The 13,710-nt window shown below is 40.4% G+C and overlaps 1 long non-coding RNA gene across 1 annotated transcript; it reads left to right on the plus strand.

The window, feature by feature from the left end:
- The first annotated feature begins 847 nt into the window (after positions 1-847).
- LOC148051502 (uncharacterized) lies at positions 848-13,441 on the plus strand. The gene is made up of 3 exons (XR_015699478.1): positions 848-1,010; positions 10,528-10,677; positions 13,385-13,441. It is a non-coding gene; the product is annotated as an uncharacterized LOC148051502 (long non-coding RNA).
- The last annotated feature ends 269 nt before the right edge of the window (positions 13,442-13,710 follow it).

Consider the following 13,710-nt stretch of genomic DNA (forward strand, 5'->3'; position numbering starts at 1 on the left):
CCTCATCTCCGCTGCCCAGGCTTGATGAGGAGTTGGGGCCAGTGGCCGTTGCTCCATCCCAGCTCCCCCAGCACTACAAGGGAAGCTCACGCGGTCTCAGCACTCCAGTGGCCTGAGGAGCCACCTCACAACTCCAAACTCCTCCTTTTCTTCCTTTTCAATCTTTGTTCTTTTGAAACAGGGAGAAAGAGATTCACGCCACTTCAGTGAGCAATGCAAAACTAGGTGGAGTGTGGTACCAAGTTTTTTTTGGCTTCAGCTCTTTGACAGAAGTTCTGGGCCCAGTGCCACAAACCTTCACATCCCACTCCAGTGACTACCACGAGCACTTATTTCTCCTCTCTCCACCCTTGATTGCCTTTCCCCATGTCACAAACTTTGTCATGTTAAAACATCTGACTTGAGCAGCTTTACAGTCCCCTTAGCACTCAGGCAGGTAAGGCAATGTGGTGCAATACAGGAGGTGACATGTGCCTTGTAGAATACCACAATATGTTTGTTGCTACCTGCTTGAGCAAGATATCTTCATCTAGCTGAAATGCCAGGGGCAAAGTCAGAATTTCTGCACGGTCTGGAAACCCTGCAGACACAGGCACTGTTAATACAGAGTGAATATCAAGCCCCTGAGCCATGTTGGACTTCGTATTGATCAGATTCATTGTACATATCAAGCCAGCTCCTCCCTTCTTCAGAGATGACCATCCAGGTGTTGCTGGTTGTCCTTCAGACCTGAACAGACAGGGTGCAAATTTAGTGCAGGTGCTGTAAATCTAACATGTGAATCAGTCTTGACCTGCTGCTCTTTGGACTCCTGGTGATGGCAGTTCTGCCAGCTCCTCCTTTTCCTTTTCCCTGTGCACTAGGTACACTGACTCACCCAGTCAGTCTGTCTGGACCTAGCACAGGTAATGGACCACGAAGCATAAGTTGCTATTGTAAAGAAAGTGACTAAAACCATTCCCCAGCCCACTGAAGGTGCAAGCTAATGTAGCCCTCTGAGAAATAATCAGGTGAGAATTTATTTTCTTTTTTTCCTCTATGTAAAAGCAAGGGAGACGATATTAATAATTTTTAAATTAATGATTTATTATGTATAGCAAGAAAATATGTCAATTTGCAAAACTTTGGTTAAATCATAGAGTTTTTGTTATTAAAATGCTAACACTGATGCACATATGGGAGCTGAATACTGAGGCACAATTTCATCCTTATTCATACCAATTAGTCCACTTCTGTATGAATAATGGTATTGACTCAGTCACTTGCTAGTACAGGACTACTTACTGTATGGAAGGATCTTTACTATTTAGTGTGGAGATCCGGTACGTACCATACTATGTTTTGGTATTGTAAGTTGTTATCAACTGCTTTTAAACAGAAGCTGTTTTAAAACGCTTTACGCTTACATGGCTGTAAAGACCAAAGAGGCACATAGGACTGTCAGGGATTTTTAGCAAGCCAGAAATGTTGTCTGAACAGCTTTCAGTGTTTAGACAAGAACTGTGAAATACTCCCTGTTCAATTTGCATTCTCTGGCCAACATCGTTTAGCCAAGCAAGGTGACAAATGCTTGTTTGTGACGTTGTGAGCCTTAAGCCTGGCGATTCGCTCACTGTGTATCCCAGTGGAGCCTCAGTGAAATGGAGGTGATGATCAGCCCCCAAACTACAATAGTATTGTTACGTGTAGCCTGATGGCTAAAAGTTTACTATTGGCAAGATGATCAGGGTCTTGCAGAGGGGATCTGCCCTGGGAAAATCTGTTGAAGATTCAAAGTGACACGTTAAAACTAGATGAGGAAAAAATCAAATTGTAATTTCAAGTCAGTTTCTGTGGTAGAGTGGAGTCAAACTGGGAGAGGGTGATTTCAGGAAGGAGTCATAGTATTGAAAGCACAGTTTTATGTACTTCTTTGCTAAATGAATGATATGGTAATGTTAAATTGAATAGCCTGTGTCCAAAGTACTTTGGGTAGGGAGCGATGGGGTGCCTACATGAAGGATGGTATTAGAAATACAATGTTTAGACATTCAGTGGGGATATGACTGTTTTGCATGCAGAAGGTTATCTAACGATTTGAGGTGAAGCATGGTTTGAGATATGGGGATTATCCATTCAAGAACTAATATGTTATCCCCCATTTCCTTTTTATAGGAACGGGTTACCTTTCCTATGTGAAACCACATGTTACAAATGTACTGCATATTCTGCTGAAATACAGACTTAGTTTGTGTTCTTTTCAGAAGCCTCTTGTCTTTAAAACTGGCTGCCTGAAGTCTAAAAATATATTCCTTGGAAGGAGAGAAAAACAAGGAATATATTTAGAAATACTTAAATATAACTTCAAATAGTTTTCCCATTCATTAAAAGTTTGCTTGACCCAAAATGTCAGGACCCACCAGTGTGAAAAGCAAGAGATGAATATCTCTTGTATCACCTTTCCGCTGGTATAAGCCCCAACTTCGAGCCTGCTGGAGCAGGAGGTGTCTGGAGTTAATCCTGTAACTGCAACTGCTTCTTGAACTCAGCCTCAGTGTATTTTGAGATTTAAATCCACAATTGAGGAGGAAGAAGGAAACATTCATGATGATTTTTTTCCATAGCAGCTGTTTGAAACTGTTAACATGCTTGTACCCTTAAAAGTAAATCCTGGGGGAAAGAGAGACTGAGAGACAGATTGAAGTTCAAGTGCTGAGAAGTGCACAATAAATGTAGTTAAGTTCAGAGGTTTCTTAGATAAATATGCCATTGATAATTGAGAGAAGAGGGAAAACTGCGTAAGGATATTTGCACACACAGTTTTGGCTCTCCTTGGGATACCTGGTGCACCTGCTGAACACAGAAAAATAAACTTGTGTGCAAAGGATGGTTACATAACCATCAGTAAAAAAAGCAAAGTTGCATCTGCAAATAGTCTTATAAAGCAAAATCAGTATTTTCCCATTGGAGAAAACACCTTTGATTAGTCAGACATATTTAGCAATTATAATTTAGAAAACTGTCTGAAAATATAGATCTGTGTTTGAAATCAACTTAAAAATAACTGTTTTAAAATCACATTTCATTTGTTAGAAATGTTATGAAGGCTGCACATAACTTTTGTATTTTTAAAGTTAGCTAGGATTAGTAAGAATGTCTGAATGGGATACACTGTGTGTGATCTAACCTGTTGGTGGTAAAAGTTTATTTTCCTTTCTTAATCTTGAGTATTATGAAGAGTAACTTTTGAAGGATGTGCCCAAAAATCTGAAGAGAAGACATATAGACAGATTGCACACTAATTTTTTACTGATTGCTATTATTTTTATCAGAAGTTTTTATACATAAGGTTCTTATTGTCCATGTAGCAAAGGAGAGGTAGAATCAATTTCCTCTTTAACATATTGATAAACAACTCCAGATATAGCGGCAGGGGGAGGAGGAAACTACATTTACCTTTGTGTGACCTATATAGGAATGCTGGAAAAATTAATTCCAGAATATTATGGTGACATTCCTTTAAGTTGTGGATATGATTTACATAGTAGGTCTTCTTGAGCCGTCCAGCTTCTTTCATCTTGATACTGTAAATTGCTTTCATTTCCCCCCCCCCATCTGTATGCTTGAGGTATTGTTGTGATAAATTATGGAGGTACAGAACTGAAAATGGTGTGTAGATTGTCTAAGAAATTGAGTGCAGTCAGCCTTCAAAGTGGTGGATGATGTGCTAAAACAGCTACCTTCCCCTGGTCAGGTCGCACATGTCGTCAATGAGCAGCTGCTTTTAACTTTGCCTTTTGCCCAGAGCACTGAGAGCAGCTGGATTTATTGAATTAATAACTGTTCCATTTGGGGTGTTTTGTTTTCCCATGACCGTGAAATCTGGCTATAATGTTAGCAAAGTGTAAGACAGGTCTCCTTCACCAAACAAGGTGGTGTCTTTTTTGTTATTGTATAGTGCTTAATCCATAAAGCAGAAAATAATTGGAAAACTGTACCTGTGGGGAAATGAAATGTTTCTTGGTAAACAGAGTTAAGGAAAAGGAGAGAAGCACATAAAAATGAGGTAGGTGATACACACATGCTGAGTGTGATTTTGAGGACGCTTGTACCAGTCCTCAAATTAATCTCTTTGGTTGCAACACTTAGTGGTGGACTCATTAAATCACCTGATGTATTCTAAACAGCATTAGAATGTTAGCGGTAGTGGTTGAATAAACAGTTTCTGTGCTTTGGACCAATTTTTTCTTCTCAAGGCTTTCATGAGGCTGGCTGAGAAACAGTGGCAGTGTGTTATGCAGGTGGAGGCGGGTGAACCAGTAGCCTCCAGTTCTTCTGACCACACAGGCGTGAGGGATGTGCCCTACCACAGAGTGTTGGGGCAATCCCACTTAATAGGCTTTTGTTTGGGGTTACTATAGGTAGGACTCACTCATTTTCTAGAAACAATACATGAGGTAACGCCTTCAGGTTTTATCAATCGTGGTACATATTAGAGTAATCATTCTCATGTTATGGTTAGTCTGCCGTGCTGAAAATGTTGGAGTTACCTTATTATTAATGCAAAAAAAAAAAAAAAGTAATGTGTATGGGGGGAGTTGTTTAGCTGTGCTCACGGGATAGCAAAAGAAAAGAGAGAGGAGGAGTTATTGGGAACATGCATCTGCATGTGAAACCTCGTGTGCCCTAGTTATTGCAAGTAGAGCCTGGTATCTAATCCCGATCCTGCGGCTTCCTCAGCATGTAAAAGGGGAAGCCCTGAAGCACTTTAGGACTTCCTGACTTGGCTTCCTGCAAAAGGACGGCACAAGGTCAGGAGAAATGGGACTGAACATCAGGCTGCTGTGTATAACCACAGCTGTACTCATTAGCTAATCATAAACTGTGTCCATCAAGAAGGTGCATGGCTGCTGTATCCCTGGTGGCGGCTATTTACAGAGGCCTTCAGCCTCCTAGAGACTCTTTGTGAAAAGGTGGAGGAGATCTGACCCACTAGAGCTAAAGACCTGCATCCCATTTTCAAATGCTCACCAGTTTTTGTCATACGCATCCTCCTGAGGACGAGCATCGGTATGTGCCAGCCTGCTGCCACATCTTCTAACTCTGAAGACTCTCCCTTGATGAAATGTAAGGATTTACCAAAACTGTGCAATCTCCTTTCTAGCATTGTGAAATCAGCTCAGCTTTACTTTTTAGTTTACTCATGTTCTTTATGTGGGTTTTATGTCTCTGGAGTTTCAGACTTCTGCAAATAGATTTAAAAAATAATTATTTTGGTTTATATCATATGTACAGATTTATGTCTTTATTACAGAAATTACTGCCCTAGTAATTTAAAAATGTACAGCTCTTAGGAATAGAAAAGATCATCTCACCCAGCCAATTCTCAATTGCTGCAGAGGTAGGGGAAAAAAAAAAAAAAGAGCACTTTGCACAGACTGCCTCAAGAGTCTGGCTTCTATGCTTAGATATTTTCAGAAATGAGACATATCACAAATATTATGATGTGCGAAGTATTTCCTTCAGTTGCTTTTGAATTGCCACAGAATATCAGAGTGATTCAGGGTGTTTCCTCCAGAAAGTCGGAGACTTCAAATTCCAAATGGGAAGAAAGGCAGTTTGTTCACAAAGCAGCTATCCAGTCTGCAAAACAAGTACCAAGAAACTTGAGAAGGGGTTAAGATGAGAAAACACAATAACTTGTCTCCTTGTTTTGTGTGTGCTTTGTAAGCTAACAGTTCCATCCTACTTCTTATAGAAACAATCTTTTATTTAGGCTTGACAATTTGGAGTTAAAGAAGTCCTCTGCCTCCTCATCCAGAACTTGTTTCACTCTTTTCTTTTTCTTCAGAATATATGGTGTATACTTAAAATGTACAAAGCATACCCAGGGGTGGTGTATTCTGCAGATCAGCACCTTCAGCCTGTGTTCAGGTGCACAGGTAGAAAGAAGTAGTGTCTGTCTGTGAAAGGTTTTCTTTCAGAGATGTGTACTTCAGAAGAAGCTAATTATTGAGTGTGATGCTGAAGTACTCTGACGACGAGATGAGATCACCTCTTGTCATCTTCTGTGGTGGTCAGCTTCGTTTTCTGCAGACTTGGTAATTTTTGTGATAAATGAAGCAAGGATACTACAGCTGTTGCCTTCACAGCTTGGATCCATCTCCAGAGCAGCTCAGTCCTGCACACTGAGTGAGGAGAGGGAGAGTTGAGAAAACAAGACAAGTTTGTGTCACTAAAGGCTGAATTATAAGGCGTGGAGGTGGAATTGGAGTAAGGAAGGGATTTTGAATGTTAGCATTTTCTAATTAAAGAGCAGTTTGTTGTGTAGAAGCATTTGAAAACAGACTCTTCTTGGAGCAACCAATGCTCGGGCATTAGGATATTTCTGTGAAAAGTGGAAGGCTGAGGTTCAAGTCCAGGTCTGAATTAGGCCCTTGAGGGTAGTCTCATAGTGCTTAGGCAAACATTTGAAGCACTGAGCTATTCTGGGATAAGTTTTCTCTTCCCCTTCCCTCCTTTCCCCCTGGCCTTTTTCTCCTTCCAAAATTTCCATTAGAGAGGTGAGAACCCTTTCCTGAATGAAACGTAATAGGAAAACTGTCATTTTTTGCAGGAAAGTTACAGGCTTGATAAACCTGTGTTTCATAATTAAAAAAACATTTAGCTCCAAATTTCTTATTAAATCTCATATATCCTCTCCCTACTCCATTCTCTTTCTAATATTCATCATGGTTTTCCTCTCTTCTCTCTGCTCGCAGGCCCACCGGGCTCCTTTTTGCAACCTCCATGTTGCCCTCCTTGTAGTTTTCCACTGTGTTGGCTTCCAGCTCCAGTGGCTTCTCCCCACCTGCAGTGGGAAGAGCAGCAAAAAGTGGTAACACGGAGCATGGGAAATGCTGGTGGTGCCCTGCTCCCAGCCACAGTACCTGGCAGCAGCCCTGGAGAGGGACAGCACTTTGAGAGAAAATTTGAGAAACACTTCGAGGTCACCCTTGCCCTGGGTTTGCACCCATCCTGTCTTTTGTGGGGCCAGAGTGAGAGCAGTAAGGTGAAATCTTCAGAGTTTTCACTTTGAAAAAACTCTTAAAAGTGAAAACTACTTTTGCTGAGCCTGTACTAAATTGTGACTTCATTTTTTTATTTTTCCTCACAAAGTTTTACAATTCGGCCAGCTGAAGGCATTTTTGAGAAAGTGGTAACAAGCCATCCCTGCTTTGAGTATAGAGGCATTCCTGTATTTCAAAGACAAGAGGCAAGATCTCAAGATATTTTCCAGAGTAACTATGTCAATATGGAAAATGTTATCCTTGGGAGTTAATTCTGCAAAATTCTAAGCAATGTGAAAAGAGGGTCTTGTAACAAGGAGGATGTGGCACCTTTGGGAACAGGCTGAACTCTTTGCCCCACCAGTAAGAACTTTTGTCACTTATCATAGGTCTGTTGGGCAAAAGCTTCACAGTGGAAGTCCAACAAAAAGAAACGTGAGATATAAATATATTACTTAAAAAAATAAGCGCATCTGTGGTGTGCTAGATCAAAATTGGTAGTACTACTAATAATAAGCAGCAATAGGTACATCTCAACAGATGCAGAAATGTATTCTGTTAAACCCTGCGAACTTTGGAAACACACTTACAACTTTTTCTGCTTTACCTATGCAGAACAATCTGCCCTGAAGAGCATGCTTTAAATTTAAATCATCTCTCCCACTAAGTTTCTCATAATTCCTAGTCCCAAACTGCTCAGCTAGTTTTAGCTTCCTCTTTGATCTTGGTCAAGGTAGGCAATCTAGAAACTAGTGTCCATTAATATAACTAAAAATATGCAAAGTTATCTTCAGGATTGACATTCTAAGAGGATCTTTACATTGCTTTTAATTTTACATGCTCAATTTGCTCTTCTCTGCCAGGCTGCAAACACCAGTTTAACTGGGCAGAGTGTTAAATGGCAAAAATATTTGCCAGTTCCCTTCTGCAGCCAAGCTGACATGCAGAGCTACTTGAAATCCTGCAAGGACTCTGCACCTCTCTGTACTCTCTTTCTTCTGGAGTGGGAGGAAACAGAAATCTCACAAGAAAAACTTTTCTCCTGACTTACTGAGACAGTACAAACAAGAAAAAGCTGTGGTAGTTTGGGTATGCTTCGTATTATGAGACTGAGAGTCAGATCCAGCACTGACTGATCCTGCCTTGATTAATGGACATCACAAAATTCTTGTTCATTTGGGACTGAAGCAAATTGTTTGCCTATTAAGTCCAACGTGACCTAAATGTGGACTTTAAATAAAACTATAATTGAGCCCTAAAATTGCTGTGGACTTTTCAACTCTGATAGCATTGATGGAGCATGAGGGATCTCAGCTCCTTCAGTGGTGGTGTGGCGTTCTGTGTCTTGCCAATACTGGCTTTAGTTGGATGAATTGCTAACCTGAGCAGAAGCCAAGAAAGTGATTTAAGTCAAAATTGCTGACCCTGTCTCTTCTGTAGCTTTAGCTTCAAATACTTCCATAATAGTGCTTGATAATTTTTTTTTCCAGTTTTAGCGTAATGTTTGGACTAGGTAGGATGCTTTGCATAGTAGTTAACAGCTGACTTTTACGGCACCAAGTAGATTATTTTTAACTATAATATCTTCACTGAAATAAAACAAATCAAAACAGCATTGTTCAGCGGTCATTTTGTGCAAGGGAATGTGCATTCACCTGGTCTGCTTGTGTTCTCCCGGGTTTGATGCTTTGTAGGAAAAAAAGGCACCTAAAATTGTTTTAATCCTTTACAGTTACATTAAGATGATGCGGCTGTCCAGCTGATAAATTGACTCCATTGTATCTGCTCTAAATTTATATAGATAGCAAAGTTCTGCAGGTCATAAATGATTTATCTTTTGTATTTGGAGTAGAGTCATAATCATTCACTCTTTTTCAAGTCTAGTTTGGCAACTTTATCTCACTTGCAGTTTGCATTTCTGAAAGTGGAAATATATTCTGCAGCTTTTGATGTGTTGATTGGTAAGAAGGTAAAGACAGCTGCACACATGTCTCCAGAGACTCAGCTCAATGACTAAATGAAGACCTCTAGTGCTTTCTTGTTAGCCAAGATAGATCTACATCCAGATGAACCACAATTAGTCAATAGTGAAGGCTATAGGTTCGTGTGATCAGAAGCCACAAATCAGTTTTCCCTAGGACTTAGTTATTGGCAGATAGCGCCTTAGGCTATGCCTTGCTGCCGCTTGCCTGACTGTAATTTTTCCCCTAGTGAAGTTTTTAAAGTCGCATACTGAGACTGGAGCAGTGATCTCCTGACAACAAGGCTGTCACTGGCCTGTCAAATATCAATTGCTTATCGAACAAATTGTCTGCTACTTTAATGTACCTGGCCCCTGGCTATTAACAAAGCTTAAAATGCTGCTGGTTCCTGCTACTGCTATTTACTCTGTTGGTACCTATCTGCTTACCTGCATACCTCATTATTTCGACGTGGCATGGGCCACATCCTTCCTTCCTGCAACGTTGATGGAAACACACCAAAATGATTTGTAGCCAAGGTGACTGTGTATTGTTGTGAACTTGTGAAACCGTATCAGTAAACCAGGAAGGAGCCCTAATTCCTGCTGGAATCTAAACCCCGGTCCAAAATGTTTTTGTTTCAGAAGGTTTGGTTGCTTGGCTGTTTGCTTGGCTAGCCTGACATTGTACACAACTTTGTGTTTGGTTTTGGCTAAAATTAGAAGCAAAAATATATTGTGAGGAAATTTCATCTGCGGCTTTCAGAGAACTTGGGGGGTGGTGGGGTGTAAAGCCACACAACACTCACAAGTGACAGATAAATATGATTCCCCAATTTTATGAGTAGCTAAAATGAGTCTCAGAGAAGCTGTGTTACTTCCTCACCCAGTGAATGAGTTGTAGAGTTGCAGACGGAGCACAAAGGTTTTATCATCTGCCCCTGTTTGTAGTTACCAGCCAGCCTGTCTCCTCGGTAGACGATTTACATGCCAAAATGGCATCTGCCGTGGCTTCTGGGCAGCACACTAGTTGAATCAAATCACACCTTTCTCATTGCTGCTCTGCAAATAAAGGAAAAATTAAGGCCAGTAGAAGTAAAAGTAATTCTTCAATGAGCTGAGCATATAAAACGTGCTTTAAAATTTCCAGCACCCTGCAGTGATGGTGATTAGTTAAAGAAACACCGCAGCCTTGTTACTATCACATCTTTTAAAACCTTTTTACATTACACAAAGATGGTCTAAGAAATTAATTAAAATGTTGGACAATAACATAATCAGGGATATCTATATTTGCAGTCTTTTCTCTGTGCTTGCATACATCTTTTATCTGTCAAGTACAGCAAATAGCTAATTAGCCTCCTTTTAAGTGCTTCACTGCTTATATTGGAGCTATAGTCATGCCCTAGTGGGATGGTTTCCAGGAAACCTGATACACGTTCTCGGCTGAAAGAGCATATGCCTATTCGTAGGCTGTTAAGAAACGGGTAGCGATTAGAAAATGCTCTTTTAAAGAAATCAGTTGTTTGTCATTTTCAGAACACATCTGATCTGTCGGCGTTTTAAAGACAAAGCAAGCCAAAATCCGGAGTCCCTACATGGCTCCTACGCAGCAAAATTCTTGCCAATGTCAATCAGAGGGTTACTAAATATGGGCTGCAGGATGTCACCTAATGTGTTCCCTAAAAGGTAAGTTTTTAATATGATTGGTATGACTCATCATGTTAAATTCTTGCTTTTGTTTGCTCATTTTCTGCTCGGGCAAAAGCCCAGCATAGTCAGAACTGAACTAATATGCACTTATTTTGATGAGCTGCCTTAGCTCATTAGCTAGCATTAGCTAGTTAATATGTTGCACCACAGTGCATTAGTATTAAAGTAGTAAATCTGACAAATAATAAAATTGGCTTGATTTTGCGTAATGATCAAGAAAAATGTAGTTACAGATTAAAGTGATCTTGGGACACCCTCACCCCCCTCTTTCTGCATTAAAATCTTTACGATAGAAAGGCCTCATTGAGGGTTACTATAACATATAATGTCACATGCCATCTCATGCTGACCGCAAAAATAACTCAAGGCGCCACTCTGCTGCAATTAGCAGCTGTAAGATTATGATGTTTTGACACAGGTGAGGCAAAAACCTCCAAGCACAAACAGAGTGAAGATATGAGTTACACAACTATTTCCTCACAAAAATACCACATATTATTTATACACCAAAAACGTCATAAGAAAGGACTTTCCTCAGACTCCTGAAAGTGAGTTCTGCCACCAATTAATTTGCAATGTGACAGCAGAATTTGACTACTGTTATTTAAGGATTTCCACTAGTCTTTGCCTTCTGAGTAAATATGCTTGTGTCTGCTGCTCTGCCTCATCAGAAGGTATCAATTATGGTATAAGATGATTAAATACCAGCCTTTGCTTCTGTCCCACAACAAGACTGTCTTTTATAACTCTATCCCCCTTTATTCACCAAGTAGCATCTTACTCCATGAGTGGTGTGGCTGAAGATACACTGGGCTACTTATAAAGGAGAATATTGTGGTTTTGAAAATAATAATTATATAGCTCTATGTTTTATTGGCCTGATGAAAGAGCATTTTACAGATATCAAGCAAGTATTTTCTATGATAGTTGTTTGAGATGTGTTTGGTATATATATTACACAGCTTTTTAAATGTAACTTGGGAGCAGATCATTATGTGAAAAATGTATAAAAAGGCATTAGATAGTAGCCTCATTCTTCCTTTCTGTGCATGTCTGTTTTGCAAGACTTGGCATTTGCCTGATTTACACTCCTATGATACCACTTCTCTAACATTTAAGTAATTTGTTTTTAAAAAAGCTGGAATTTGAGCTACAGTAAAAACAACATAGGGCTAATATATCAGATGAGTTACTTCTATAGTAAAAGCCCTTACATACGTCTAGGAGCACTTCCATGGTGCATAAAAATAAATTTCATTTCAGCTTGTCCTACTCCACAGATTTCCACAGGATGTTTGCCACCTGCTGAGTCCTGCAGGAAGAGAAACTCCCTGCTGGAGACCTGTCCCCTGGCAGAGGGGTGCTTGGGTACAGCGGCTCTGTCGCCCATGCGCTACGCTTGAGGCTCAGGAGGCCTGGGTCTGCTCTGAGCTTTCTGTGTGTGATTTCCTTGGCCAAAAGAGCGGGAGGGATTACAACCCTGCAGCCTTGGTCTTAGGGGATGTTCGTAGGAGGGAGGGGATCCGTGTTGCCCTCTTCAGTGTAAAGTAACTCAATCTCTCACTGGGGGCAGGGGATGGAGCCGGGACATTGAAACATTCATTCACCACCACTACCGCTGAATTCATTTGCCCTAACTTTAGTGGTGTTTAGTTTTAAAGCCTTGCTAAACTTTCCCATTTAGCAGGAAAGCCTGCAAAAGCGAAACCTACAGGTCCAGAGCTCTGCTGCTGGGCAGCAAAGTGGGAGACGCTGGCCTGACCAGCTGACTTCAGGCTGAATTTTCGGTTTCTAAAAAAAGGGTAATAACAATCCTCTGCCTCACAGAAGTGTCACGGGTTTATATATGCTAATACCTTTGAGGTGCTTGTACTCTGTGGTAGTGGGGAGAGAGGGTAGATGGCAAAAAGGGTAAGTGCTGTATGCCCATTAAATACTGTAATGTGACCTCCATCCTCCCTCTGTGCGCGCTCTCGTCTACATACATGAGCACATACATAACCATAGAAATATACCCATCCAGATAAAAGCCTGCATCAGCTATGGTCTTAACTGAATTCTCTGAAATAATTTTTTTTCAGCACAATGGGTTTTAGCATTAAAGTGAATGAATGAAACTCTAGATTTCAGCAGCATAGGTAGGAGGGAAGCGAGCGAGAGGGGTGTTAGAGAAAGGTAAAGTGCACATAAAACTGGATAATGTCACCTGCTGCTCCCCATCATGCAACTTAAGAAATGTACAGGAATTTACAATGTACAAATGTTCTGCTTTGTAACTACTGAATTTCACGGTTGCATATTTGCCACTTGTGAATTTGTAACTGGATATTAGCAATTTCCAAATAGCTGGGGTGTTTGTGCACACGTAGTATTTGAAAAAGCATAGTAAATATGAGATAACCTGCGTATTCACTGCAGAGGGCACAAAAGGAAACAGAAATGTTAAGAACTGTCATGCAGTAAGCTATTAAACTGGCACAACCGCATTAAATATGCAAACATGAGCTGATACGATCCCCACAGCATTTCTAAATGGGTATGATAGAAACAGTTACATTGTCCAAGCAAGAAGTTAAAGCCAAAGGGCTGTGGACAAGATGGTTTAAATCTAAGGAAGTCATTAGAAACTGTTGCTAGGGCAAAATCCAACTTTTATTTGATCCCCTCATGTTACTTCTTACAGAATGGGATGAGATCCAACCTGTCAGTGGTACTGGGATTATACGCAACACATGAGAGGTAAAATTTGCAAAACTAAAATAACTCCTGATTTCATTCATCTCTTCTGAAACACCTCAAGTGTCACTTTTATAGGAGTCACTTTCTTCCAAAAATATAAAAAGTTACCCTGGTACTAAATATTAGGTGACCAGAATGTAACATATCACAGCTATCTCATCATACAGTGACATGCAGTGGTTGTAGCACATCATCATTATTATTATTATTACTGCTATTATTATTATTTGCTGTTACTATGGAAGTGTTAGAAACTGCCTTTTTATGGTG

The sequence above is a fragment of the Nipponia nippon genome, unplaced genomic scaffold, assembly GCF_047370975.1.
Source record: "Nipponia nippon isolate SJK-2023a ecotype South Korea unplaced genomic scaffold, ASM4737097v1 scaffold_6, whole genome shotgun sequence".
Classification (NCBI taxonomy): domain Eukaryota; kingdom Metazoa; phylum Chordata; class Aves; order Pelecaniformes; family Threskiornithidae; genus Nipponia; species Nipponia nippon.